The sequence below is a fragment of the Lissotriton helveticus genome, chromosome 6 (assembly GCF_964261635.1).
Source record: "Lissotriton helveticus chromosome 6, aLisHel1.1, whole genome shotgun sequence".
NCBI classification, from domain to species: Eukaryota; Metazoa; Chordata; class Amphibia; order Caudata; family Salamandridae; genus Lissotriton; species Lissotriton helveticus.
This window is the reverse complement of record NC_136067.1, coordinates 1,637,000,114-1,637,027,616: the sequence shown is the minus strand read 5'-3', so window position 1 is coordinate 1,637,027,616 and position 27,503 is coordinate 1,637,000,114. Positions and strand designations below refer to the sequence as shown.

At 44.0% G+C, this 27,503-nt stretch overlaps 1 protein-coding gene and 2 non-coding genes across 4 annotated transcripts in view; 2 read left to right on the top strand and 1 right to left on the bottom strand.

Moving 5' to 3' along the window:
- Positions 1 to 27,503, top strand: part of PSME4 (proteasome activator subunit 4) — a 1,411,622-nt gene that overhangs the window by 496,496 nt on the left and 887,623 nt on the right. The window lies entirely within an intron of this gene.
- LOC144764554 (U12 minor spliceosomal RNA) lies at positions 11,849 to 11,998 on the bottom strand. Its single transcript, XR_013596610.1, has one exon. It is a non-coding gene; the product is annotated as a U12 minor spliceosomal RNA (small nuclear RNA).
- Positions 13,619 to 13,734, top strand: LOC144764560 (U5 spliceosomal RNA). Its single transcript, XR_013596614.1, has one exon. It is a non-coding gene; the product is annotated as a U5 spliceosomal RNA (small nuclear RNA).

Here is a 27,503-nt window from a genome sequence, read left to right as displayed (position 1 = left end):
ATATAAAGCTTGTGATGTCTCTCTGGGCTTGTGCTAGCTCCTTTTTTCCAAACTCCAGTGGTATTGCATTGAATAGGAATGTAAACTTTGGTAAGATGGTCATCTTGACTATGTTTGACCTCCCTATCAAACTGAGTGGTAAAGAGGCCCAAGCCTTGAGTAGTTTCCTTATGTCTCCAGCTACTTTGTTTAGATTGCGTTGTGGTATCTTTCCTATGTCGTGATTTACTAAGATTCCTAAATATCTTATTTCATTTTTTATATTGTGACATTGAAAGCGAGTATTCCATGTCATGATCTCTATTTTGGTTTGATTTACAAGGTATCCTGAAACTTTCCCAAATGTTTCAATGGTTTTTCCAATTGTGTCCTTAGCTCTTAGATAGTCGTCCGTAAAAATCATTAAGTCGTCCGCATATAGCGCGATTTTCTTCTCCCATGTATGATGTTTAAATGGAGTAATTTTATTGTTGTTTCTTAACCTGTTCGCTAGCGGTTCAATGTATAAGTTGAAAAGTAAAGGTGAAAGCGGACAACCTTGCCTCGTTCCTCTACTTATCTTTATGTTCTCTGTGAGACTACCATTTATTAGGACCTTGGATCTTGGATCCTTGTATATTTGGTTTATCATATGTATGAAATTAGGTCCTATGTTATTTTTGACCATAACTTTCTCTAGGAAGGCCCAATTGACTCTATCGAAAGCCTTTGCGGCATCTACGGTGAGTATGGTGAGAGGAGTTTTCTCGTGTGTTGCGATGTCTATTGCAGTTATTAATTCTTGTGTGACTTCATGTAGATTCCTCCCTTTAATGAACCCTTTTTGGTCCTGGTGTAGCAATTTTGGCAGTACTTTCCCTAACCGTGCTGCCATTATTTTGGTAAATATTTTATAGTCTGCGTTAAGCAGTGATATCGGGCGATACGACTCGCATCTGGTAGGGTTCTTTCCAGGTTTCAGGATGATTGTGATGATGGCATCATTCCAGGAATCTGGTATTGCTTTATGTTGTTTAAAAATTATATTGATTAGTTTGGTCAGGTGAGGAAGTATAGAATCTTTTATTGCCATGTATAGTTCGTTAGGTAACGCATCGGGCCCCGCTGCCTTTCCTTTTTTCATGCTCTTGATGGCGTCAGCCACTTCGCCTTCGAGAACTTCATTATTTAGAACTTCTCTTTCATCTTCCGTTAGTTTTAGAAGTGCAACATCCTCTAAGTAGGAATTAATCATTTGATCTTGTGGATTTGTATCTTCCGTATAAAGCTCTTTAAAAAATTTCCAGAATTCTTGCCTGATGATATTTTCGTCAGTATTTTGAGCCGTTTGACCATCCTGAATTATGCTTCTCACTTTGTTTCTGGCCACGTCAGTTTTGAGTTTCCATGCCAGCCATTTTCCACATCCTTCACCATATTCGTGTTTTGCTAGCTTGCTAGCATCCCATTTTTTCCTCACTCTTTCTTCTAAGATGTAATCGATTTTCTCTTTTTGCTGCTGTTTTTTTTTTTGGATAATTCTTGCCTCCTAGCCTCTTCTTGCTCCATAGAAATGGCGATATCTAGAGAATCAATATTCTTTTCCAGATCAGAGATCTCTTGTTTTAAATGCTTATTTTTACGAGCCCCTAGACTCAGAAGTTTACCCCTTATAACAGCTTTAAAGGTGTCCCAGGTTGTTTGTTCTGTGGTACCTGAGGCGTTTAATTCAAAGAAGTTGTTTGTTTCAACTTCCAGTTCTCTTATTAACTGTTCATCTTGTAGCAAGGCTCTCTCGACTGTGAATCTTCTTTCCGTTATTTTTACCAAGACTTGCATGTCTAGTTGTACTGCCGAGTGATCTGACAGATGAGCTGGTAATTGAAATATCTTTTCCACGTTCTTTGTTAATTCATTACTGACTAAAAAGTAGTCAATCCTAGACTTATGCCCCAGCCTTTTGTTATGCAGGGTGAAAGGGTGCGTTTTATCTCCTTTTGTTTTCCAGATGTCTACTAGGTCAAGATCTCTTTTGTAAATCCCAATCCATTCTCTCATTTCTTTCAGGTTGGTCTGTCTTCCCGGTGGCAATCTGTCTAGTTTTAGGTCCATCACTAGATTGAAATCGCCTCCCATTATTATGGGAGAAGTGGCTAGTAATAACTTCGAGTATAGTTTTCGCAAGGGATCGGCATCGTCGAGGTTGGGCCCGTAGTAACCCGCGACAGTAAGGGGGGAATTTCCGATTTTGACGTTAGCTATGGCCCATCTGCCTTTACTGTCTACTTCTGAAGAAATTACAGTCGCTTTTAAAGATTTTTTTAAAATTATCACAATTCCCTTGATATTGCATTGTTGTGTGGTGCATACATGGGAGTCTACCCACCATAGGTTCTTAATTATTTGATCCCACTCTTCTTTTAAAAGATGAGTCTCTTGCAATATTATTATTTCACTTTTCTCAGTTCTGATATATTCCAAGATTTTGTTCCTCCTACTTTTTGTCCTTAGACCATTTACGTTCCAAGATAAAATTGTTAAGCCTCTACTTGTACTCCCCATTTATTAGTTTGGTTTTTTCCATTGTTGCGTTTTTTGCGATTTTTTTTTTTTACCAGATATAACTCCAATTTGTTTTTCTTTACCTGATTTCTCGCAGATGAGGTATTTTTTGTTTTTTTTCCCTATTTTGCTCCCCACCCTTTTTCTTTTGCTTGTGATTTTATGTTTTCTTGAATGTGCTATAGAAATACCCACCCCGGGGAAGCCTCCCTCTTCTTTTCCTTCGGTTATCTTCATAACCCTTTTAGCTCCCGTTCCCGTGATTTTTGCTTATGTACATTTAAAAGGATTTATTTGGTTGTTAACACCTTCATGTTTGTTTTATACTTTGCACCTTTTGCACCTTAATATGTTGGATTTACGTATTATTCTTCCATTTTGTGGTATGTTTTTTACTTAAGTTCCCTCAGTTCAGGGGTTTCTCTGAGTGTATTTGGTCCTTCATTCGCTCTATCAGGGCTTTCACCTCTTCTGGATCTCTTATGTTTCGCATTTTATTCCGCCACATGATGCGTAATGATGGTGGGAATTTCATCTGCACCGTAGCACCTAGTTGTTGCAGTTCGGACATTAAGTTTCCCAGTTCCCATTGCCTGGTCTGGGAGGCCTTGGACATGTCAGATCTTATTTTAAAAGTCCAGCTGTCCTTGCTGTAAGTTCCTTTTTTCAAAGCATCTCCCAGTATCCTGTCCTTCAGCGTATATGTTTTGAAATTAACTAAGATCTTCCTAGGGGTTTTTCTTTCTTTGCTCTTTCCAAAGGGGTCTCTATGCACTCTTTGTATATCTTCTTCCAGTATTTCTTTATCCGCCCATGGGAAATGTTCTGCCAGAAGTGCCACTACAAATGTTTTGATGTCCTTGCCCTCTTGATTCTCCGGTACATTTAGAACCCTGATGTTGTTTTTTCTTGCCTGATTTTCCAAGGATTCCATTTTTTCACTCATAACTTTGTTTTCTAACCTTAGGGAGCTTATTTCCTTCCTATTTTTTTCAACTTTTTTGTCTAAAACAACAACTTCGCTCTCTACTGCCGTGACTCTGTCTCCTAATGCGTTTAACTTGTTGTCTAATTTTTCGCATACCTCCTGAATTTTGTTCTGCTTCGCTTCTGAGATGGAGAATTTCTCTTTCATTTCTGCCCATATCTTCTCCAGGAGTTCGTCTGTATGATTTTTTGATATTTCCTTGTGACTCTCTAGAGATCCAGTGTCGTCCTCTTCTTTGTCTTCTTCAGTTATGTGTCCTGCTGTACCAGCGGGCTCAGTACCTCCTTCCGCCATATGTACTTCCTGGGCTTCAGCGCCTTCAGCGCCTTCTACTTCTCTGCTTCCCTTGCTAGTTTTCCAGATATCTTCCAAGCTCTTTGTTTCTGATAGGTTCTTTTTCTTATTTCTGGGTTTCCCCCTTCTCTTTAAATTGCCTGAGCCTATTTTCCCGACTTGGGGGGGAGGTGTCTGCAGGTTTCCTTTCTTCAAAGAAGGAATGTCTGGTAGTTTGTTATCCTCCTCTTTTCCTTCCCTCAGTGATTCTAAAGCAGACTGTGGTTGTATCGAAGCTTAGAGCTCGGACTTCGATCCTTGTTGCTGAATTTTAAAGAAAGTTTTTAATGAGGGAGTGATTTTTATTTTTAATCTTTGTGAGGAGGCCAACTTATCTTTCTCCTTCTCTGAGGTGATCCTGAGATCCTTGGGTATGGTTTTTTCTCTTTTTCTACTCACTCTCGGTGAAATACCCTTCGGAAATTGTTCTTGGCTTAAGAAATTTCTATTCCGCAGACTGTAGGAGGATTTTGCTTGTTTCTCTTGGTTTCTTGATTGCGGAGGTTCTTGTGATTCTTTAGATCCCACTCGATTTTTTCTTACAGGGGTCTCCACTAAGTTTTGATATGCCTCCTCCTTGTCCTCCTGTGCTGGTTTTGTAGATTTACTCATAGGCAGGTAGTTTACAAATATCTTTTGTTTCTGAATATCAGTATGGAGGGATAAAACAGTATGCTGACTGCTGAAATTACTGCGTTTAGTGTTTTTGCATATTGTGTTTTGTGACTTTATACATAGATCCTTGTTTAATGTCCAGACCCTCTTTATTTGCTTAGTTCTTTTCCTGTGAGAGGCTGCAGCTTTGTGTCTTTTCACTCTCCAGTCCCCTGTTGCCTCCTTGCTTGTCTGCCGAAGCTGTGATGCAACCCCAGCACTCTCCAAGCCTTCTTCGGTTAAGGCAATGCTCGCCTCATTCGCTTCATTCGCTTCATTCGCCTCACTGACCGCCTCGGCGATCTGAGCGCGTTCCCCTCTGACACTCCCGCTCGTGCCCCGGAACTGATAGCTCAGTCTTCCGGAGGCACGGCGGCAGCGCGACTTTGCCTCTGCAGCAGCGTCCCACCGATGCCACTGCTTCACCGCTCCGACGCGGCTCCTCAGCTCAAACCCTCCCGGTCCGCAGCTCTCACCTACGCCCGTGAACGTCACCCGGGGCTTCAGACAGCGGAGTTCACACAGGATGTTCACGGCTTGTTCGCTACCTCTACATGGCGGGCACAAAGCTTCCCTCGTTGTCCCGCAGCCAGACGTGGGAGAGAGGAGACCGAGGGAACACACCATTCCCGGAGTAGTCCTTATACAAGGTAGAAGATTATTACCTTTGATGTTACTCTCGTGGTGCTCCGTCCATTTTTTTCCGTTTACAGGCGCTCGCCAACCACTACATTCCGTTTAATCACGGGCGCTCTGGGAGCTCTCCGACTGAGCTTCCTACTCAGCCGCCATCTTCCCCCTCTGGCTGCAAGGCTTATCACTTCACACGGCCGCAGGCCGTGCAACCAGAGCACTTCAGTTGGTGCGCAGCCACCCTCCCAGCACTGCCTTGTTACTCTCGGCACCAACTTTCGTTTCATGGTGGAACAAACCTCACTGATAACTATCGTCTATTGTAGCGAACAACACCAGGTTCAACTTGTGACTTCAGGCGCTACACGCATCTTTGCAGGGTGTGTGCACAACCTAACGCCATTTTTTGTAGCTACCTTTACGAGTATCATTGGGTATTACGACCCTGTCTACGTGCCTTGAAGTAGCATCCTGATGGCTTAAGGCGCTTGCTCACAAGTCCGCACTCGATGCACTCTCTTATCTTCTCCTTCCTGCTACCCAGGCTCCGCATTTCACCCATTGAAATAACTTTAGAGCAGCATAAAAGGGTATACAAACAAAGTAATGTAACTAAACAGAACATATATTCTTAACTAAATGTGGCATATACATGGATAATATATGGAACGTATGTAAGCATAACATACCATATGTAGAGTGCAGAGTGCAGATTCAGAGTGCAGTGTGCAGTGTGCAGTGTGCAGTGTGCAGTGTGCAGAGTGCAGTGTGCAGAGTGCAGTGTGCAGAGTGCAGATTGTGAGTGCAGATTGTGAGTGCAGATTGTGAGTGCAGATTGTGAGTGCAGATTGTGAGTGCAGATTGTGAGTGCAGATTGTGAGTGCAGATTCAGAGTGCAGATTCAGAGTGCAGATTCAGAGTGCAGATTCAGAGTGCAGATTCAGAGTGCAGATTCAGAGTGCAGATTCAGAGTGCAGATTCAGAGTGCAGAGTGCAGCTTTAGAGTGCAGAGTGCAGCTTCAGAGTGCAGCTTTAGAGTGCAGAGTGCAGCTTTAGAGTGCAGAGTGCAGCTTTAGAGTGCAGAGTGCAGATTTAGAGTGCAGATTTAGAGTGCAGATTTAGAGTGCAGATTTAGAGTGCAGATTTAGAGTGCAGATTTAGAGTGCAGATTTAGAGTGCAGATTTAGAGTGCAGATTTAGAGTGCAGATTCAGAGTGCAGAGTGCAGATTCAGAGTGCAGAGTGCAGAGTGCAGAGTGCAGATTCAGAGTGCAGATTCAGAGTGCAGATTCAGAGTGCAGAGTGCAGATTCAGAGTGCAGAGTGCAGATTCAGAGTGCAGATTCAGAGTGCAGTTGCAGAGAGAACTCAGCAGCACCACCACAGCATCACTCAGCAGCACCACAGCATCACTCAGCAGCACCACAGCATCACTCAGCAGCACCACAGCATCACTCAGCAGCACCACAGCATCACTCAGCAGCACCACAGCATCACTCAGCAGCACCACAGCATCACTCAGCAGCACCACAGCATCACTCAGCACCACCACAGCATCACTCAGCACCACCACAGCATCACTCAGCACCACCACAGCATCACTCAGCACCACCACAGCATCACTCAGCACCACCACAGCATCACTCAGCACCACCACAGCATCACTCAGCACCACCACAGCATCACTCAGCACCACCACAGCATCACTCAGCACCACCACAGCACCACTCCGCGACATCACAGCATCACTCCGCGACATCACAGCATCAATCTGTGCAACCATTCAACAACAACTGGTTCAATTATGTTCTCTCCATGTTTCAAGCTTTATTACAAATGTCACAAAAAGATGTTATTTCACTTCTGTTCTTGGATTTTCATCACAATAAAATACACTGAACATAATCTTCACAAACGTTATTTACAAAAGTTTAAGCTATTGCCAATATAAATTACAATTACTTTTATTTAAGTATTAATTATTTTAAAAAATTAAAAGCCGTTGCTATTTGTAATATCAATACATCTAAGTCACGTAAATACAAAACATGTTGCATTACAAATGCTATAGTCGTCACATGTGCGAAAGTTATAACTATTGGCATTGAAAATGACAAAGCTATTAATTTAGCTATTTTCAAAATCAACACATAAATAAAAAAATTGTCATTTACAAGACCAATAGCTCAAACTTTCATAATGCGAGACCTATTGCATTGCAAATGCTTGTTCCTACTTAGTGTTTTGTTAGTTTTTTTCAAAAGGTCCTGTAAAAAATTCAGGGTAAGTTGTAGATTGTTTGTCAGGTGGAATATCATACACTAGGGGAAGATATTTGACAATATATGGTATAGATTTGACTCCGTTTAAGTGGGAAAGTTTTAAATGTTCTATCCCTCATCCAAATTTTGTGATGTTCTAATGTTAGTAAGTTCTTATGAGTTGAGTAAATTTGTATACGTTTGTGCAAGTTGTGTTAATTGTAAAGTAGAAAAGTTTTATTGGTAAAAGTTTTTGGGAGGTATTAGGAATGCTAATGTCATTAAAATTGTTGGGGTGGAGGGGAATCTCTATTTAATTGCCTTTTAATGTTTATAATGTCTTAAATAGATAAATAATTTTGACAGAGCATTCCAATAAGATTTCAAACACCAGTTTTTTGCTATTTTTTTTAAATAAAAGACGCTGGTGCCATGGATGTATGTGGCGCGGCTATCTGCCGGCGTAAATAACACCTGTGAGAAGTTGACCTGGTATATGATGTTCACTATTCTAGTGAACACCTTGCACCAGTCCAAACAACCCTTATGGTGATGGTTGTAAGTCAACCTTATAGACCAGCTATCCTAATGGTAGCGTGGACAGAACAGTCTTAGGCTAAAAGACTCTTGAGGGCGTGTAAAGCCAGCTGTTTTACCATATGTAACCCCTTGAATATCAAATGAAAGGACAACACACAGAATATATATAAAATATATATGTATTTATTTACTAACACACTCCTCTGAACTCTTTATGAGGTCAGAGGCAAAAGCACATAACAAGTTACTCTTAGAAACACTTTAAATAGCACAATTTACAGTTAGGCCCTAGGGGCGCGTAAACCCATATACTAAGTAAGTGGTATAAGAACCACGACTCGGGAAATGGAAAGGCCTAGAGCCTGGAGAATCGCTGGGCCTACACTATCTGAACCTTAGGTTAGGAGTAGGAGGCCCACAAGCGGCGTGTGCAGTGTCTTTACACACACGCATGAGTCAATGTTAAGTCAATGGGAACTTAGAGTTTAGAAAAAGAAGGATTTAGGACACTTCCGGTCTAGCTAGAGGGAAACAACTAAAAACCTAGACACTAGAATAGTCAATACCCTTGGGAGCACCGAAATACTCGTGTTACCTCACCCACAGGAAGCGGGTGCATAGGTGTGAAGATGTGTCGGGTTTCGCCGTTGAAGTCTATGGAGCCTGTGACGAAAGATGCTGCAGGCGACCAGGAGGAAGATGTCCGGGTGGATCCAAGGGCGGATCGAGGATGAAGAGGACCTGAAAGCAGAGGGGACAGAGTCTGGGTCACTAGCCAGTGACCGGGTGCAACCAGGAAGGAACCAGACTACGTCGAGGAGCAATCAGGTGTTGTCGTGAAGCTTGTCTCTTCAGCCACGCAGACCAGGAGGCGTCGAGGACTACCAGATGCTGGAGAGGAGCTGTCCCACGAAAGTTCTCACAGATGGAGTGGTCGACCGCCGGATTGGAGTCAACAAGCCTTGGCAAAGACAACCCACGCAGGATACAAAGAAGGCTACTGATGCAGACCAGCAAGGTCTGAGGTGCCTCACCTTTGCAGGGAGGCAAGGGCCAGTCTGGAGCAACCAGACCAGCGAGTTGGTTTCAAAGGATTGTCGTCACAGAGGCTACTAGCCAACGGGCCAGCAACCGGACAACGCGTCGAGCAGAACACAAGCAGAAGGGCCCCACGCAGAACTCGTGGAGTGTGGAGGGCTGATCTTGGGTGCAGGTGGAGCTCGGATTCGGGGCTTCTCAATCCCAAGTGCACGGCTTCGAGGATACCTCAGGAGCTGCACAGTTAGCAAGTCGGGGACTTTTCAAGATGGCCGGTCCCACGTGATTCTTCGCCTCCACGGATCTCAGCTATGCTGCAGACGTGAAGAGAGGGTCAGAGAGGTCTGGAAGTCTGGGTCTTGTCAGGCTCTGTGCTCGGTTTCCAGTGGGAACGTCGACAAAGCAAGCCATTGATTTGCTGGATGGTGCCTGGTTGCCCAGGGTGGTCACTCCTTGGCCACAAGGGAGATTCTTCAGTCTTCAGCTTCAGCAGAATGTCGAAGGTCCAGAGTTTCGTTCAAGTTTCACTTCAGGATATAATCTAAAGTCCAAGGACACAGCTCCTACCTTTATACAGCTAAAAGGGGCTGGATTAGTCCCTAGGTCCCTCCTATGGGTGGGACCAGGAAGGGGGGTGGTTACACCCCCTTTCCTTTGTCCAGTTTCGCGCCAGAGCTGGGGCTGGAGTGCCCCAGCAACCGGTTTGAACTGGGGTATGCATGAAGCACCTAGTGTGCCTCAGGCAGTGTCTCAATCTATTCAGCCCTCCCTGTCCCAATACACAAAGTCCTGTCTGGGGTGGTGCTCGCACCTCTCCAGTCAGGAAACCTATTGTCCAAACCTCCGTAACTGGAAGGACTCCCAGCAGCAGGAGGTCAGACTTGTGTCTGTGGCAGCAGCGTCCATTTTGTGACGCTGGGGCTCTGGTTAACTTTAACCGGGATAGTCAGCAACAACATGTCTTCTCCCTCTAGAAGGGTGGAATGCTACCCCCATCGCCAGAATTGGCGAGGGGGTAGTATTCCAAAGCGTATGACACCTTACACGACATGTTTGGATAAAGCCAAACCAAAGTTAGCATTTAACCGGGAGGTTCATAATGCACTTAAGAGTATATGGTATGGCAGTATCATAGAACAGCTATAAGGACATGGTTCCGAAAGCTGCAGACAGGCTCAGCTCATGCTAGAGCACCATCTCACACATAACCAAGCACTCTGCCTCCAGGATTGTTAAGGCCTGCCATAGGAGTGACTTATAGGTTACTGTGTGTCTATATATACGGTTAGACATAGGAATACTATACCTAAGCAAGGGGTGATTACATGACCTTGCCCCAGCTGAGTGATCAGCCAGCTGTGTCAGTTTGAGTGGCCAGCCAGTGGTGGCATAATACATGCTGCAGCCCCTAGTAGGCCTTGGTTACACCTATGCCCTGAGTACCTAGGATACACTTCTACAGGAGCTGACAAGGTGAACAAATTCCCAATTGTGGTTGTACCTAGAGTACATGGTGTGAATTTAGAGAGAGTGCATCTGGGCTGTGGGTCTGATTAGCAGGCCCACAGCCACATCCAAGTCGAAAACCAGTAAAGCAAAAGCAAAATGTGGGGGTGACCATAGGGAGCAGACCCTACTCTCCTACAACACCTACATCCGTAAAATGGATGAGCTATCTCTAAGACTATCGACATGTGAATGGCTTACAAACAAGGCACCAGATCTAACTGTAAATTTAGAGTTTTAACATTCTCACAGAATAAGAAGGCAGAGCTAGCCTACTGGTTACACAACGTCACGTACTTCAGACAGCTGGACAACAATTCAGATAAAAGGAACCATACCAGCAATAGCTCACTTTTTATAGACCCTGGCCTCAGGTAGCTGAGATCTCATGTACGTATCACCTATGGTCACACACTGGCTGCAATGCAAGTTTAAAGCCACAGAGGACAGGCTCAACCCTCAGAACACAGAGCTATCCCAAAGACTCAAAAAGTTTCACATGGTCAGAACCAAAGTAAAAGATCTGACCTTCATAAAGCACTCATTCCAGGTACTGGGGACACAGGGAGAAGAGCAGCTGTCACACTGTGGACCCTATTCACAAAAACTATTTTCTCAGAGGCGGCTCCTCCGTTAAGGCGGAAGAGCGTCGCCTCACTCCTCTCTGAGCAGAGCAAGAAGGAACAAGCATTTGGAATGCAATAGGTCTCGCATTTCGCGAGTTTGTTATTGGCATTGAAAATGACAATCCCTTTTTTTATGTTTTTGTATTTAAAACATAAATGAAAGGCATTTCTATTTACAATGTCAATAGCTTAAACTCCTACTGCATTGCAAATGCTTGTTTTTAAACTGCCACCGTCTTAAGACATAATGAAATTGGTTACTTTCAGTATACAAAGCATCATTGAGATGATGATTTTAACGTGTGATAGTTCAGAGAACTTTTAAGGTGTTCAATTGCCCCATAAGCATTACAATGCAAGCAGCCCATAGGATGGCATGAGATGAGGCAAAAATATTCCTCTGGGCGAAGCCAGCTTTCGCTATAAGTATACTTTGTAATAAAAAAAAAAAGTTAACAATAGGTGTAGCGTGCCGTTGCTCTATCAAGCTAGACCTAAAAAATTACCGTTCGTCTATAACATAACATAACGTACCGGAAATAAAGAACTAATTAAATAACATACTGGAAGTAAAGAACTAGGAAGAGTAAATTACGTAAAAGATTACATTCGACGCAGAAATACTGTCTGTAAACAATATACTTAGCTTTGAACAATATCATTTTGTACATGATATACAAGTTTTACAATATTATAAGCGTGTCAATCTTTTATTGAACCATTATGGGGCCGGGCAGATCGCTGCACCAGGGCATCCTGCTAAGTAGGCGGGTCACCCACGGGACGACCTGTACCCGTTCAAAAATTCCGCTCACATTATGAGTGAGGATCCTGGCGTCACCCAAGATCGTTATTTTCCTTACTCATTAGTTTAAGGCATACAAGAAAATGGGCGGAGAAGAAACCATTCAGGAGTAAAACCTCTAGTAAGTGAGAGCGAGAAACTGTCGCCACATACTGATTTAAAAATCCTCTTAAAAGGGTTTCAGTATATAAAGTCTGCAGAGGAAAGGTTTACAGTTTAATCACAACTCACTCAAAAGCGACAACATTCCCCTCTCTGTTTTATGTAAATTAGAATGTCGTGTAGCCTCATGGGAAACGGGGAGGTGCCTTAGGTAAAACATAACTACGAATGGCGTCCTTGGCGGTGACGTGCTCTCATCGTGATCTCGAAACACCACTTGCTGCTGAATTCAGCGCCATCTAGAGTCTTTATAGAGAATTGCATGAGAAAAATGCAAGTACACACACACACACATGTGGGACGCGGGGGGCTTATCTCCTCCAGGTTTGAGGGGGGGAAAGGGGGGGGGGCAGGGTTTTAACGTGCGCCGGGTCTGTGCACCGGCAGTTTTTTTTAAGGGGGCTCGAAATGGGTCTCTATCGGGCTCTGTTTTGTGCCCTGGGACAGACGTTCTGTCTTTTTCCCCCGGACTGCAGTCCGGAAAATCGTGCCAAGGCACAAAACAGCCTGATAGAACGCGACATGTGTGCTGCTCACACTGCTCGCTTCTTCCTAGTAGAGAAGTTACGGCATGACGTGAGAGTTGTCGGGGAAGGGAAATCCTTTAAAGAGAGTCATTTTCTCTCTGGATTTCCCTAATCTTTCTTAGACTCAGGTGCAGCAACATTGTTGTGGTGTCACCAGGGCTTTAAGTGGAAGCTTTCTCAATATTATCTACAAACCAAAGTTGCTGCTTATTTATCTTTTGCAACTAACAACCATTGACAAAGCCAATAGTCCTGACTTGTAGGTATGATGTTACTTGTTGTATCATATATTCGGATGCAATGACAGAACCAGCAGAATTCAAGTCTGGCGGCACACTACGCTAAACACAGATTTTTGGTTTACGTTTTTAAGCCACGCCCCTACTTACATTGACCACGCCCCTTGAGAGAGTTTTTTAGCCCACTTAAAGCCATTGGGGGGGGGGGGGCATGGGTGGAGGGGACTCAATGATTTTCCCCTCTCATCTCCATGATTCACAGGGCCATTGCCTACACGAAGCGCGACGCTGGGCCGTGAGCATCTCAGCGCTTTACAAGAGAACCAGATCCCGGCTTTGCCTCAACAACCTGTTACTCCTAACAAATCACGTTAAAAAAACGCGGGTAATTAATATATATTTAAAAAAATCTGCCCGTGTGTTATGCAAGTAACCTAATGCTTGTGTAAAGCGTTCTACTACCTAGAACAAACCTGCGCTATGAGAGCAACAAAAGAAAACCATGTTACACTCCCGAGGGTCACGTGTGACTTAGAAGTCGTGTCATGTTGTGGGTTGCAGGAGGGTTTATTTGCATACCCACAATCCCCTGTCATTTGTAATCCCTCTTATGTAGTGGATGCAATTTTACTACTTATCCGGATCAGCACCTAAAATATATATATATATTTTCTAGGACATTTTTCAAGTCATTTGTTAGTTTTCAGCCCCACACTGACAGTCCACGGAGTTTTGTTTAGTGCGCTCCCTAACATATCATCGTAATCATATTCTGGTTTCTCTTCAAACCGAATAAATCTTTCGCCTTTTACTAAAGATTTCCGTGGAGAGCAACATCTAAGAGTTTCACTCAATTTTTTGAAGTTCTATCTCTGATAGAGCTGTCCTTTACGGTTAAGGATAGTTACAATGTCGTCAATTCATTAATAAGTGTATTAATATTGTTAGGGCGTCAGTGATTGTTTTATCGATCTACTGCTTCTTGAACAATTTCTTGAATGTACGCTCTGCTCTTAATTGATTAGGATCAGGGAAATATAGTGCACCAATCTCCTTCCTGCTCGTTGTTTTAAAATGAGGCATTTTACAATTGTTTTTCCGAATTGGTATCCGGTTTCAAAGTGTCATTTATTTTAATGATACTGTCAGTGTGACTCAAATTTCATATGTTTTACAGTATTTACATAAATAATGCTAAATCCACAAAATACAAGTTAGATGTTACCTGTGTGAGGAGGGTGCCCCACTCCATAATAAATTAGCATTGGCAAAACCAATAGTTTGCCTATGCGGGAGCTATTGGCTTTGGCATTGTGTGTCAGCCAGGGGAGTGCCAGACATTGCCACAATCCTTAGTTCAACATCTGTGTGCCCCTGTGTGAGGAGAACCCTGAGGACTGAAGATGAAAGCCATACCGGCTTTCTGATTGCATGCTTTTTCCAGTTGCCAACATGGAGGTGCCTTGGATGGGCAGAGTGGGTGAGCTTCATCCACTCACAAGCATTGGCATAGCCAATAGGTCTCGCTTTTGGGACCTTATAAGGATTTAGTTATGCAGCACAATATCCTTGGTGCAACAACATCAACCATTGCATGGCTAAACACTTATAAGGTCCCAAAGGCGAGACCTAATGGCTATGCCAATGCTTGTTAGAATAAAACCAGAGGGCTTGCTTGATTTGATTGCTATAGCTCTTATTTATTGAACCTTTTCTCTTGCTGCTACTTCAATTGCAAAGGCAGACTTGTTATCTTAGAGGTCCTTTCAATATAGGCCCCCAGAGTAACAGCTCTGCCCCTTCAGCACACAGTGAAATATGCAACACGTTTACCATGAGCCAATGGTTCTGTATTCCTTTATTCACTATAAATATGTCCTCTGTGATAAAAGTTTGTTCCCTTGTTTAGAAATAATTTATACAACTGGTTCCATGCTCTCTATTTTCGCTGTTGGGATATGGAAAATGTTGAACAGCATGTTGTAAATATCATTTAATGTTTTTTGTTTTAAAATTCCATTACTTTAATTGTAAAACTTGGTTGTTTGAGGTGTACTTCCAATTCTTCTCACAGCTGATTTTCCTCTCCTGTTGTTTTTTATTCTTTTAATTTTTATGGGTTTTATTGGCAGGGTGGGGCAGAGAAAGAGTATTTGTTAAAATTGCTCTGTATAATTTCTTAAAATTAAGTTTTTTTCTCCTCTTAATCATGAGTATTAAATATTTTTGTGTTTAAAAAATATTATTTTTTAATTGCATTACTATTGTATTCTTGGTTCCGTGAGAAGGGTAGGGTAACATATGTATTAAAACAAATAATACCTGCAGGAAAACATTTTAATTGGTTAATATTTAAAAAATAATTTAGTCAAAATCTGTTGTCTTTCAAAAAGTGAGCCCTCTCTATGTTTAAATACATATGTAGAGTTCTATTATCAGTTGATAAGTTTAAACATTTTCCTTTTACTACAGGCACTGCTCTTACCCTGAGCTGTGTGTAGATGGCACTGTTAGACAGTTGTTGAATGCAATAGCAGGAGTTTCTTGCTGTCTCTCATCGGACTGACTGACTGAATGTAAAATTGGTGACAGTGGTTCATATATGTTGTTTCGTGTAACATGGTTTTTACTTTATAATAAATGCAGATTATTTTATCAATTGTATTGTAAAAAAATGACTAAACTTAATTTGTTTTTGTAACTATTTATAAGTTGTATTTGTTTCCTGTTGTAAATGATGATCCTTACATGCCGCAATAATAATTGGGGAAAAGGTCGTCTTTTTCCCATTTCATTTAATGTCTTAATTTTCATACAAGAAAAGGATTCTCATCCTCTTTTGGTATTATTAGTTTGCAATGTTCTAATAAATAAAAAAAAATGCATCATTGTCGTAGAGTATCTTTATTCGAATATCACACGACCACTTCCCTTGAAAGAAAAGCGCGGAGGCCAGAGGGGAAATCTTTGGAGGTACTTTATTCAAAGGCTGCGCAGGTAGGTGGCGGCGAATGCATTTCGGCTCCAATTGCCTTCCTCAGTGCCCTGCACCCACCAGAGTCTTGATAATAGTCCATTAGTTCTGCTCCGCCTAATGTTATGCTGTCATCACTGGGCTCCTCCCCTGAAGAACTCGGCTCACCTGTTGGTGCTCGTAAACCATTAAACAAACTCCAACCCCCAGAGTGCATCATGTTCATGCATCTGGGTCGGTGTGGGGGTCAACCGAAGATGTTACCGGCTCCAGTGACTTTACCAGGCATAGATGACTCGACTCCTTCCCTCGCCGCCCGGGTCCAAAGCGCCTTCTCGGGTCCCCTCGGACTGTAACAGCCGTGAGGTTGGGAGACTGATAATGCGGGGGCAGCCATACATTGCACAGCACCACGACGGAGGTAAAATACCTCATACCGCATATATCCCACAATCCTGACAGCGGACACCGGAGTTCTTGATTCCTCAACTAAATGAAACACTGCAGGGCAATGTAATACCAGTTCAGTCCGGGTCTTCTTATGTCACAGGGCCATCCGTATTGCGCTCCTGGTATCACGCAAAAAATATCACACGACCACTTCCCTAGAAAGGTGGTCCTTTCCTACAGCAGGCAACTTTGTTTGGATGGTGTTTAGCGGCTTGCCTGAGCCGCGGGAAAGTGACCGGCTGCTGTTTCAGCAGTCCTGTGGGTACGCCACGGGCGTGGCCAAGAAGGACGTCGGGAGCCACATTGGAGGTGTAAGGAGTTGATGCGGTTTAAGACAGTTTAGCACCGCAATCCACTTGGGTTTTATGTTATTTATGTGAGCAGGATTGAACGGCAGCTCACTTGAGAAATATCAAAGCACCAAGTACCAGAGGCCACTGGGGTGGCCACGCCCTCAAAGGCGGAGTTACGAGACAATTTATTTGGTGCCACGAACATTGCCGCTCATTTTGTGTTCAAGCAGCAAACCCCTGAAGAAGTGATAAAACATGAAACGCGTTGGGATGGCTGGTCGATGGCAAGCGGGATAGACTGTCTCTCCGCACCGCTTCCTTCAATAAAATTTGTGGTGAAACCTTACCTGATGGTGGTCCTTTCCTACAGCAGGCAACTTTGTTTGGATGATATATATGAAGAACAAGTCTCCTGTGTTTCCCCGCTGCCTGCCTCGAGAGTCGCGTCGCCACCGGACCCTACCGGAGAAGGTCCACAATATGCAAGTCACGTTATCGTTTCACCCTTGTACAGATAACCACGACGTCTTGTGTAGCTTCAAAATTCAATTTATTTTGGCTTTGTTCGGACGCGTTTCGGCTGTCCTTGCAGCCTTGTTCACCGAATTTACAAAACCAGAAAATCGCCATTTTAAACTATCACTGTTACTTTACACAAGTCACGTGTTGAACTACAGAAACACAGCAATGGTAAACAGACTCGTAGTTCTTGGATACGTTCCGCTCAAATTTGCTCAATAAAGTTATATCGCAAGCATCACAGTATATAATACACTTTTCACAGTTGTACCCGCAATAATTATTCTGGCAATGTATTCAATACAAGGTAGCGCTTGCCCCACCAATTTACAATTTTAGCCTGGAGCAAGAAATACGCTTGCCCATTTTAGAGAGCCTGCTTTTCTACATTGTGGTGGAAATTTTAACTCCCTCTTAATACAAGAGGATATGTATCGCTCAAATTTTGCCCAAGTGGACCAATTTCAAGTGTCAGCTCTACTCCTATTCAGCCCTGGTGGGCAATACCTATGAATATCACATAATATCACCTTAGTTAGTCTCCAAATGGCATTACTTAAATAACCTTTTCTAATTTTGAACAAGTCAAGGGTGTCATTTACATACCTCTGTTTACCAAAAAATAAAACATTCAGCACGTGATCATTAAAACTTTAAAATCATAAAAGCATTGTTGGTAATTGTCAGACAGTAATACACAATTTACAGATGTCTATGCAAATCTTCCTCAATGTTAAGCCCTACCGGTTGCTTAGAGTTTAGTTCTATTATGTACCTCAATTCAAGTTTACGGAGCTGCTTCTCCCTGTTGCCCCCTCTAGCATCTTTTTTTACTGAATCGATGACAAAATAAGTCAATCCTGCTGTCTCTTGATTATGGAATCTTTCAAAGTGGCGTGCCACCGGGTAGGATCTATCTGCATTAGTGATAGCCCTTAAATGTTGTAACACTCTTTTATGGACTTCCAAGAAGGTGCTGCCCACGTACCACAGGCCACATGGGCACTGCTCCACGTAGACAGCGAAGTCCGTCTTACAGTCAAAATTGTCCTTGATTTTCTTCACTTTGTCAGAGGTTCCCACCTTGTACTCTTTTGTGTTTACCCCATGGCGGCGGGCTTTACACTTTGTGCACTTAATAAAACCTCCCTTCTGTACCAACCAGGTTCTCTTCACTTCTTTCTTCTTGATTGAACTTTTCACTAACGATTGCCTTAATGACTTAACTCGTCGGAATGTTATTTCAGGTTTACTTGAGACTGCTTTGCCTAGGACCTTGTTGCCTTTAATCAGGTGCCAATGACGATTTAAAATGCTCCTGACTTTGTCTTGCTGTACACTAAATTTAGTAATGAGTCTACAGTGATTCTTTTCTTTACCCACTTTTTTCGGAGCCCCGAATAAAATGTCTTCTCTTTTTATCTTGTCTATTTTTGCTATTGCTGCCCCTATCCATTTCTTTGGGTAGCCTCTTTTCTTGAACCTTTCCTCGAGGTTGCCAAGCTCCACCTTCACCTGTCCCTTTTCACTACAATTCCGTTTTGTTCGCATACATTCACCATACGGAATACTCCTCTTTAAATTTACCGGGTGGAAGCTCTGCGCATGCAGTACCGTATTGGCTGCTGTGGGTTTTCTATACAATTTGGTTGAAATTTTACCTTCATGGATGTATACCGTCACATCTAAGAAATTTACCTCTGATTGACTGATGGTACTTGTAAATTTCAAGTTTAAATTATTGTCTTGAATCTTATTAATGAAACTCTCAGCTTGTGTTCGTGTTCCCTTCCATACTATAAACAGGTCATCAATGAAACGACTCCAATGCATCACGTGCTCATCCCAGATATCTGGGTACTGCTTCCGTATCACCTGCTCCTCCCACCAGCCCATATGCAAATTAGCATAGCTGGGGGCGAAGCAGGTGCCATCGCAGTACCACAGATCTGATGGTATAGTGTATCCATAAAGAGAAAGAAATTGCTCTTTAAGCACGTTTCTACCATTGTTAAGAGCATGGTTGTATGTGTCCATAGGCGGATTGTCTATTTCTTAAGAAATGTTTGACCGCTCTCAGCCCATCATCATGCCTGATACTCGTATACAAAGTGGTAACATCAATTGTCATGAGTAAATAATCAGCTTCCCATGGTAGATCATACATTTGCTTAAGAAAATCACCCGTATCTTTCAAATACGAAGGTAGCACTTGAGCTTCCTTATTCAAAAATGAATCAATAAATGTTGACGTATTTTCAAACGCACTTCCTATTGCCGATATGATCGGGCGGCCCGGGGGATTTGTTAAGCTCTTATGTACTTTTGGTATTAAATAGAATATAGGGGTAACTGGTTTGTCAATAATCAAGAATTTCAGTTCAACATCAGTAAGCAAACCTTCAATATGCCATGCTTGTAATAGATCATTAAATTTATTATAGCAATTTGTCATTACAGTTTCACTGATTTTAGAATAACACATTTCATTATTCAGTTGTTTATATGCTACGCTTAGATACAATTGGCGATCCCATAGGACCACATTCCCCCCTTTATCAGCGCTACGCACTATGCACTCATGATTATCTGCTAACTTTTTAATTAACTGATGATACTCATTTTGTTGTAGTGCATATGGTGAATTTTTGTTTTTGTCTTTGCAAATTTGTGCATTAAGGAGTTTAAGTTCATTAATAACAGTGTCATTAAATATGTCAATTGCATCCTTTTTTCCTTGAGGTGTAAACCTGGAATTAAGCCTAAATCCAGTGGATACCCTTCACTGATAGCTACACCTTCCTCCTCTATCGTATTCACATCGACTGTGACCAAATTGTCTTCAAGATTTCTTAGGTCTGTACATAGATCCATATCCCCCACCGTTAATTCATCCTGGGTAGTGATTGCAGTTTCAGATAGACTCGGTTTCCTCAGGGGACTGTTCAAAAGAAAATGTTTTTTCAGTTTCAATACACGGACAAACTTAAATAGGTCTATACGTGTTTGTACATAGTCTAAATCTGTGTCCGGACAAAATGATAGTCCCAAGTTCAATATTCTCTCCTCTTTTTCAGTGAGTTTAACATTCGGGAGGTTGATTATGCTTGTTTGATCTCCTATCGTTAGTTCTTCGCTCCCTTCTTTTTCAATTGATTCCCTTCTTCTACAGGCTGCCCTTTTCCGCCTTTGGTGCCTTTGCCTCTTCCCCTTCTTCTTTGCGGCTGGGTTGTCCGTATTTGTTGCCTTGGTCTTAGATTGAACCGGCGCTCGGCGTTTAAATAACTGAATTCATCAATTACTGTGGGAATTGCTTTGTTTTTTTGCACATTCGTGTCTTCCTCTAAGTCGGTGTCGACCTCCGAACTTTGAAGACTGCTCTGACCAGAGTGCACTTGTTTAGGTGGTTTAACTATTTGGGACATATTTTGCCTTCGGATGTTGTCAAACTTTTTAGCAAATGTGTAAATATGTCCTCTTTCATAGTCTAATTTATCTCTTAAGAATGTATGGGTCATATATATATACATATATATATATACATATATATATATATCTTCACACGCCGGTTCCTGGTTTCCCAGCCTTACGAGCGCTCAATGTGGGTGCGTACCCTACGGCGGAACCTCGCCGTTAAGTATTTCTCACTCCTCCGCCAACCGACGAAAGTAATGGGCGCACTCGCAAAGAATTTCCACAGTTGATTTATTGTTTATATCTTTAGCATGAAAACAAACTAATGATCTACGCGTTTCAGTGCTCCTGGCACCTTGCTCACAATCACTTTTTTCACATTTTTTCATGATATTTAAACTAACCAATAATGATGGATGTTACCTCACATCCTGTTTTACTCAAGGCATTGTGGTATTCGTAGTTTTAATTAAAAAGAGTCTTTTTGGTGAAGTCAACCATTACGTGTTACATGGCGATAATCTCAGGTGCCCCCTCATTAACTCATTAATTCATGAACATTTTGTCTGTTATTCTATTGTATATACATTTTAACTGTTTTTCTCCCTCTAGTGGGATTAGTCATTTATAATTCTCTTTGATCGAGCCACAAATGTTCATCTTTGCTGCCTCTTATTACTTTGTATATTTTATAATTCTATTACATCCCTCCAGTGGGATTTGTCGCTTTAGGGTATATTTACAGAGTCATTTGTTTTCTTGATGGTTTAGTTGTTTGATGTAATTTGAACTTCACAAGCTCATTTTCGTCTGTTACAAGAGATGAATATACAACTCCTCCGACTGATTCAGGCCATAAGGATTTAGGGTTCTGAAGTTTAGTATGTGGCGAGATTCTTTTTTGCGCATGATTTTCTCGCGATCTCCTCCGCGTATGTTCTTGGGTACCGTTTCAATTCCAAAGAATTTCAGTTTCAGCCAGTCTCCGTTGTGTTTCTGCTCCATATGTTTTGCCACCGCATTCGCTCTGTCTTTATGTGTTGTGGCTCTGACATGTTCCATTATTCTTTTTTTCAGTTCACCTTTAGTGCTCCCCACATACATCAGAGGACAAGGACACACTATGCCATAGATTGTAAATTCTGTCGTACATGAGATCAGTTGTCGTATTTGCCATTTTTTGTTATTGGGCAATGGTATCTCCTTTGTTGGTTTTGCAATTTGGCACATTTTGCAGTTGTAACATTTTACAAAGCCTGTAGTTTTCAACCAGTCTTTCTTTTTGCTTGTTTTACAGTGGCTGTGAATCAGCTGGTCTTTCAGGTTTGGTGCTCTTCTATACGTTACAACTGGGTGTGGGCCCACTATTTTTCCTACTGTGTCATCCAAATGTAGTATTGTAGGAAGGTAGATCCCTGACTATGGTTGCCCCCAACTTTTTTGCCTGGTGTTTTGCTGGTTTTCTGACTTAGTTGACCTGGGACCCTGCTATTCAGGGCCCCAGGCCTACTGCTCTCTCTGTAAAATGGATTCCATGTACCTTGGGTACATATCTAAATTGGATACTGAGTCACCTTATCAGTCCCTGTACAGTGTACCTTAGGTACCCAGGGCATAGGTGTACCCAGGGCCTACCAGGGGCTGCAGCATGTATTATGCCACCCCTGGCTGGCCATCCAAATCTGACACAACTGGCTGCACGACAGCTGGGGCAAGGTGGTGTACTCACCCTTTGCTGTAGATATAGTATACCTATATCTAACCCTAAAATGGACACACAGATCTCCTATCAGTCACTCCTATGGCAGGCCTTAACAATCCTGAAGGCAGAGTGCTTGGAATCGTGTGAGATGGTGCTCTGGCATGAGCTGAGCCTGTCTGCGGCTTTCGGGATCCATCCCTTAGCCGTTTCCGTGATATCGCATACCATATACTCTTAAGTGCATTATAATCCTCGCGGTTATATGCCAACTCTGGTATCGCTTTATCAAAACATGTCGAGTAAGGTGTCATACGAATTGGAATACTAACCCCTCGCCAATTCTGGCGACGGGGTTAGCATTCCACCCTTCTAGAGGGACACGACATGTATGTAACCCCTAACCCCGGTTAAAGTCAAACAGAGCCTCAGCTCCACAAAATGGATGCTGCCACCGAGACACAAGTCTGCCCTCCTGCTGCTGGGAGTCCTCCCAGAGCAGAAGATAAGGACAAAGGGTTTCCTGCCAGGGGCGGTGCCAGCACCGTCCCAGACAGGGTTTTGTGTATTGTAGGTAGGCAGGGCTTTAGAGGAAGGTGACTGCACGTGGCACCCCGGTGCTCACTGTGCATAGGCTGGCTGGAACCAGTTCCGGGGTCACTCCAGACCCTGTGCTGGGGAAAAGCCCGCCAAGGAAGTGGGTGTAACCACCCCCCTCCTAGTCCCACCCATAGGGCAGGACTTAGTCGCGTGCCAGCCCCCTTTTACAGGATAAAGGTAGGAACTGGCCCCCTTCCAAAGCAGATCATCTTTGAATCCTGAAACTACTATCTACGAAAGGAACTCAAGACTTCTTCCTAAGATTTCTCCCTTGTGACTAAGGAGTAGTCACCCTGCATCCGCAGGCACCATCTAAAGAACACTGCGGTCTGCTGCAAGTCCTTCCTCCGGAATCCGACTGCCCAGCTCGACGAGAACCGGCTTCCCTGGCACCTCTGACCTCTACCCACCTTTACAGCCCAGCTGAGAACCGTGGGTGCGACGAGACCTCGAGGGACCGGCCATCTGCAAGACTGCACGACTTCTGCACAGCAAGCCCGCCGAGTAATTTCCTGGTGAGTGCTTTGGGGTCCGAGAAGCCCCGACCCTGAGCAGCTCCAGCACCGAAGTGCAGCCTCCCAGCATCTCCACGATCTGCGTGGGGCCCTTCTGCTTTTTGCTGCTCACCGCGTTGTTTGGCTACTAGCCCGCTGGCTTGTGGCCTCCCGAACGACGCCCGACGACATTTCTGCTGCTGGTCTGGTTGCTCCAGGCTGGCCCTCGCTCCCTTTCAAAAGAGGAGCACCCCGGACCCTCCTGGTCCACTCAAGACGCTATTTTGAGTCCACCGCGTGGGCTTGAATTAGCCAAGGCTTGTTGCCCAATCCTGGGTAACTTCGACGCCGACAGCTTCATCCATCGTGGGACAGCTCGCCTCTCCATCCTGGTCGCCGACAACGCCTCCTGGTCCGTGAGATCTGCAGAGCCAGCGTCGCCCACTCACCTAGTCGAGGTGACTTCGCCCGGTGCCATCCTGGTGCCCACTTAATCACTGGCTAGTGATTCAAGAACTTGGTCCCCTCTGCTTTCAGGTTTCCTTCTTCCTTGATCCAGGCTTGGATCCAACGAACTTTCCTTCACTGGTCGCCTGCCAGCAACTTCCTTCTTCCAGGCTCCTGGTCCGGCAACGAGATCCCCGACGTCTTTTCAGACCTATGCAGCTGCAGCCCCTGGGCTAGGTAACTTCGGCACTTCGGTGTCCCAGCATAGCCTCACTATCCTAGGGTCAGGATCCACTGTCGTTTTCTTCCTACCAGGTCGGGTTCGCCCGTGAACACTAACTTTGCCTTTACTAGCCTCCATAGACTTTGTCCCGCATCCCGCGTGAGAGTGCACACTCTGCACCCGAGTCCCCTAGGTCTCCTAGAAGTAATCTAACGATTCCCTAGTTAAGTCCTAGCGATTCCAAAGCCTATTAGTACTGTACTTACCTGCTAGTAATTTCGCATTCCACTTTTTAAGTATATGGTTTTTCGTGCCCCTCGGGCATTTGTGTATAACGTGCTAACTTAAGTATTTTCGTAAGAGTTTTGTTGTGTGCCTAGCACCCTGTCCTCATAAAGAGTACAGGGTTGTTGTGATTCTAATAAATACACTGTTTATTTTCATAACACTTGTGTGGTGTCCTTTCACTGGGTGTTCAAGGGGTAATGTGATGGTAAAACAGCTGGCTTAACACGCCCTCTAGAGTCTTAGCCTTAGACTGCTCGTATCCATGCTACTAGGATAGCTGGTCTATAAGGTTGACTTACAACCAATCATCAATAAGGGTTGTTTGGACTGATATATAGTGATCACTAGAATAGTGAACACTGCACATCAGGCCAACTTCTCACATTGGTGAGCAGCGGTTGGGATTTGAGCTTGCTGTTGTTTTACCACACATGCCCTAAGAATATCTTGTGAAAGATCACATAAGTACTAAAGGTACATATAACTTAGCTTAGAATACTCTGAGTTCTACTGAACCAGCTGTTGTAGCTCCTAGGGCCTAGCACACCCTAAACTACAACTCTAGCAAGGGATCAGTAGGCAAACACATAGTGTAGGTAAGTGCACCACTTACACCTCACTAGAAAAGCATGTCTACCCAGGGAGAATCTACTGAGACTCCCCTGGTCAATGTTGACCCTCCACAGGTCACTTCAAGATATGCAGCTCTCAGTTTTCAGGAGATGAGACAAGTCTGTACCTCCAGGAAACTGAAGCAGGGGTCTAACCCCACCATTCCCTTTCTGATAGGTCTCTTAGAGACATATGATGCCAGAAAGATTTCTCAGTTACATGAGAATATGCCAGCCTTAGAGGGAACCTCTGGGGATCCAGACCTCCCCAACACTGCTACTGCAGTTGAGGAGGAGGAGGATCAGGAGGAACTCTCTGGGGATGAGGTAGACAAAGGTCTTGAGGTAGTCAGAAGGCTAACCAGGGCCAACTTAGACTTACTTGGGCTAGGATCTGGGGGACCCCCAGTACTAACCCGAAGTGGGCCTAACCTTGGAGTTAGGAGAGATAGATCTCTTTCTAGGGACTCCAATAGATCTCTGCACTCTAATGCCTCTTCTCAGGGGAGAAGGAATCCTCCACAGAGGAGATTTACTTCCCCTCAGAGAAAGGAGCATGAAGCTAGGATGAGACAAGCTGAACTGAGGATTGAAAGGGAAGAAATTGCCCTGGCCAAAGAGAAGCTTGCCCTGGCAAGAGAGCAGCAGATGAGTGGGTTAGCTCCCACTGGTGGCAGCAATCTCCCAAGAGATAGAGAGAAGGGTTTAGATACTAAACACCTGACTAAAATAGTGCCCCCCCTTTAAGCAAGGGGATGATATCCAGAAATGGATGGCTGCTCTGGAGAGGGCCTGCACTGTGCAGTGCATTCCCCAGAGTCAGTGGGCAGCTATACTGTGGCTCTCCTTTGATGGTAAAGGTAGAGATAAGCTCCTCACTACAAGCGTGGAGGATGCTAATGATTACCAGGTCCTGAAAAATGCACTGGTTGATGGGTTTGGCTTAACCACTGAGCAGTACAGGTTGCTGTTCAGAGACACCCAGAAAACTCAGTCTCAGGACTGGTCTGACTTTGTTGATTGTGCCACTAAGGCTTTGGAAGGCTGGCTACTGGGTAGCAAGGTTACTGACTTCACAGGATTGTATAATCTTATTATGAGAGAGCAAGTCTTAAATAATTGTCAGAACCAGTTATTACACCAGCACCTGGTAGACTCTGATCTGACCTCTCCACAAGAATTGGGTAAGAGGGCAGACAAATGGGTCAGAACCAGGATTAGGCCCAAGAACCAAGGTGGTGACCAGAAAAAGGAATCAACCAAGCCTCAAGAGAAGGGTGGGAATAAATCTACAGATCAAACCACATCAGGGCCCCAAAAATCCTCTGAGGGGGGTGGGTCCCAGAATCCTTCCAACAACCAGAAGAAACCTTATTGCTATCCCTGTAAACAGGTGGGTCATTTAAAAACTGACAGCAGTTGCCCAAAGAATAACAATAAGGAAAACATACCCCCAAGTAACATTCCAAAACCTCCTGTTACTACTAGTAGTAATCCCCCAGGTGGTGGGAGTGCCCCCAAGAATTTGGGTGCATTTACTTTGGGAGTTCCTGGGGACTCTGGCCTAACCAGGTCCCCTGACTTAGATACTCTTGTCTGTGAGACTGGCATGGGGTTTGCCAACTTCACAACTTGTCCCAACACTTTGGGCAAGTACAGACAGGAGCCCCTCATCAATGGTATAAAAGTTGAGGCCTATAGAGATACAGGGGCTAGCATCACTATGGTGACTGAGAGTCTAGTCCCCTCAAGGCAACTTTTACCTGGTGCCACATACCAGGTGACCAATATTGATGGAGTACAGAGAGATCATCCCATGGCAGTGGTCAATCTCAGCTGGGGAGGTGTCACTGGCCACAAGAGAGTGGCAGTGTCACCAAACTTACCTGTAGATTGCCTACTGGGGAATGATTTAGAGCTCTCAGCCTGGGCTGAAGTTGAGCAAGAAACCCATTCTAAAATGGTAAACATCCATGGTAAGGTTAGTGGGGCAGTGATAGCCACAGCCCCAGTCCAAGATATCCTCCCTGAACAGGTCAGGAGGGCTGTGCCAGTCACAACCCAATCTCAGACAACTTCCTTCCCAGAACAGGTTGTCAAGGCTGTGATGGTCACAGCCCACACCCAAACTGAGCCCCCTCCTGAAAAGGTTGGGAGAGTTGTGATGGCCACAGCTCAAACTCAGACAGAGGATAGTGTTGTGAAGCCTGAAACTATGGATCACTCCACTCAGACAGAGAGCATTGAGGAGGAAGAGAAATCTCCCTCCCACCAGACTTTAGGAAAGGATCAGCCTCCTCAGGGAACTGATCTGACCCCTTGTGAAGAAACTGCCACAGAGGTAGTCAGGCCTAGCCTGGCAGAGCCCCTGATGTCAGTGGACCCTTCCAAGATGGGACCCAGTCTGGAGCAGGTAACCTGCCCCTCTCTACCCTGCCTCAGTCAGCCCAGGGCTGTAGAGGTCAGGGAGGCCAGTGGTGGACCCCAAAGGGCCCCCTGTCCAAAAGAATTCCCCAATCAGCAGATTAAGGGCACTGAAGCTAGTAGTCCTAGCCAAGTGAAAATAAAACCAACTCCTGAGGGATCCCCCTTAAATTTAGTTAGGGACCTCCCACAGATGGACACTGTTGGGCACAGCCA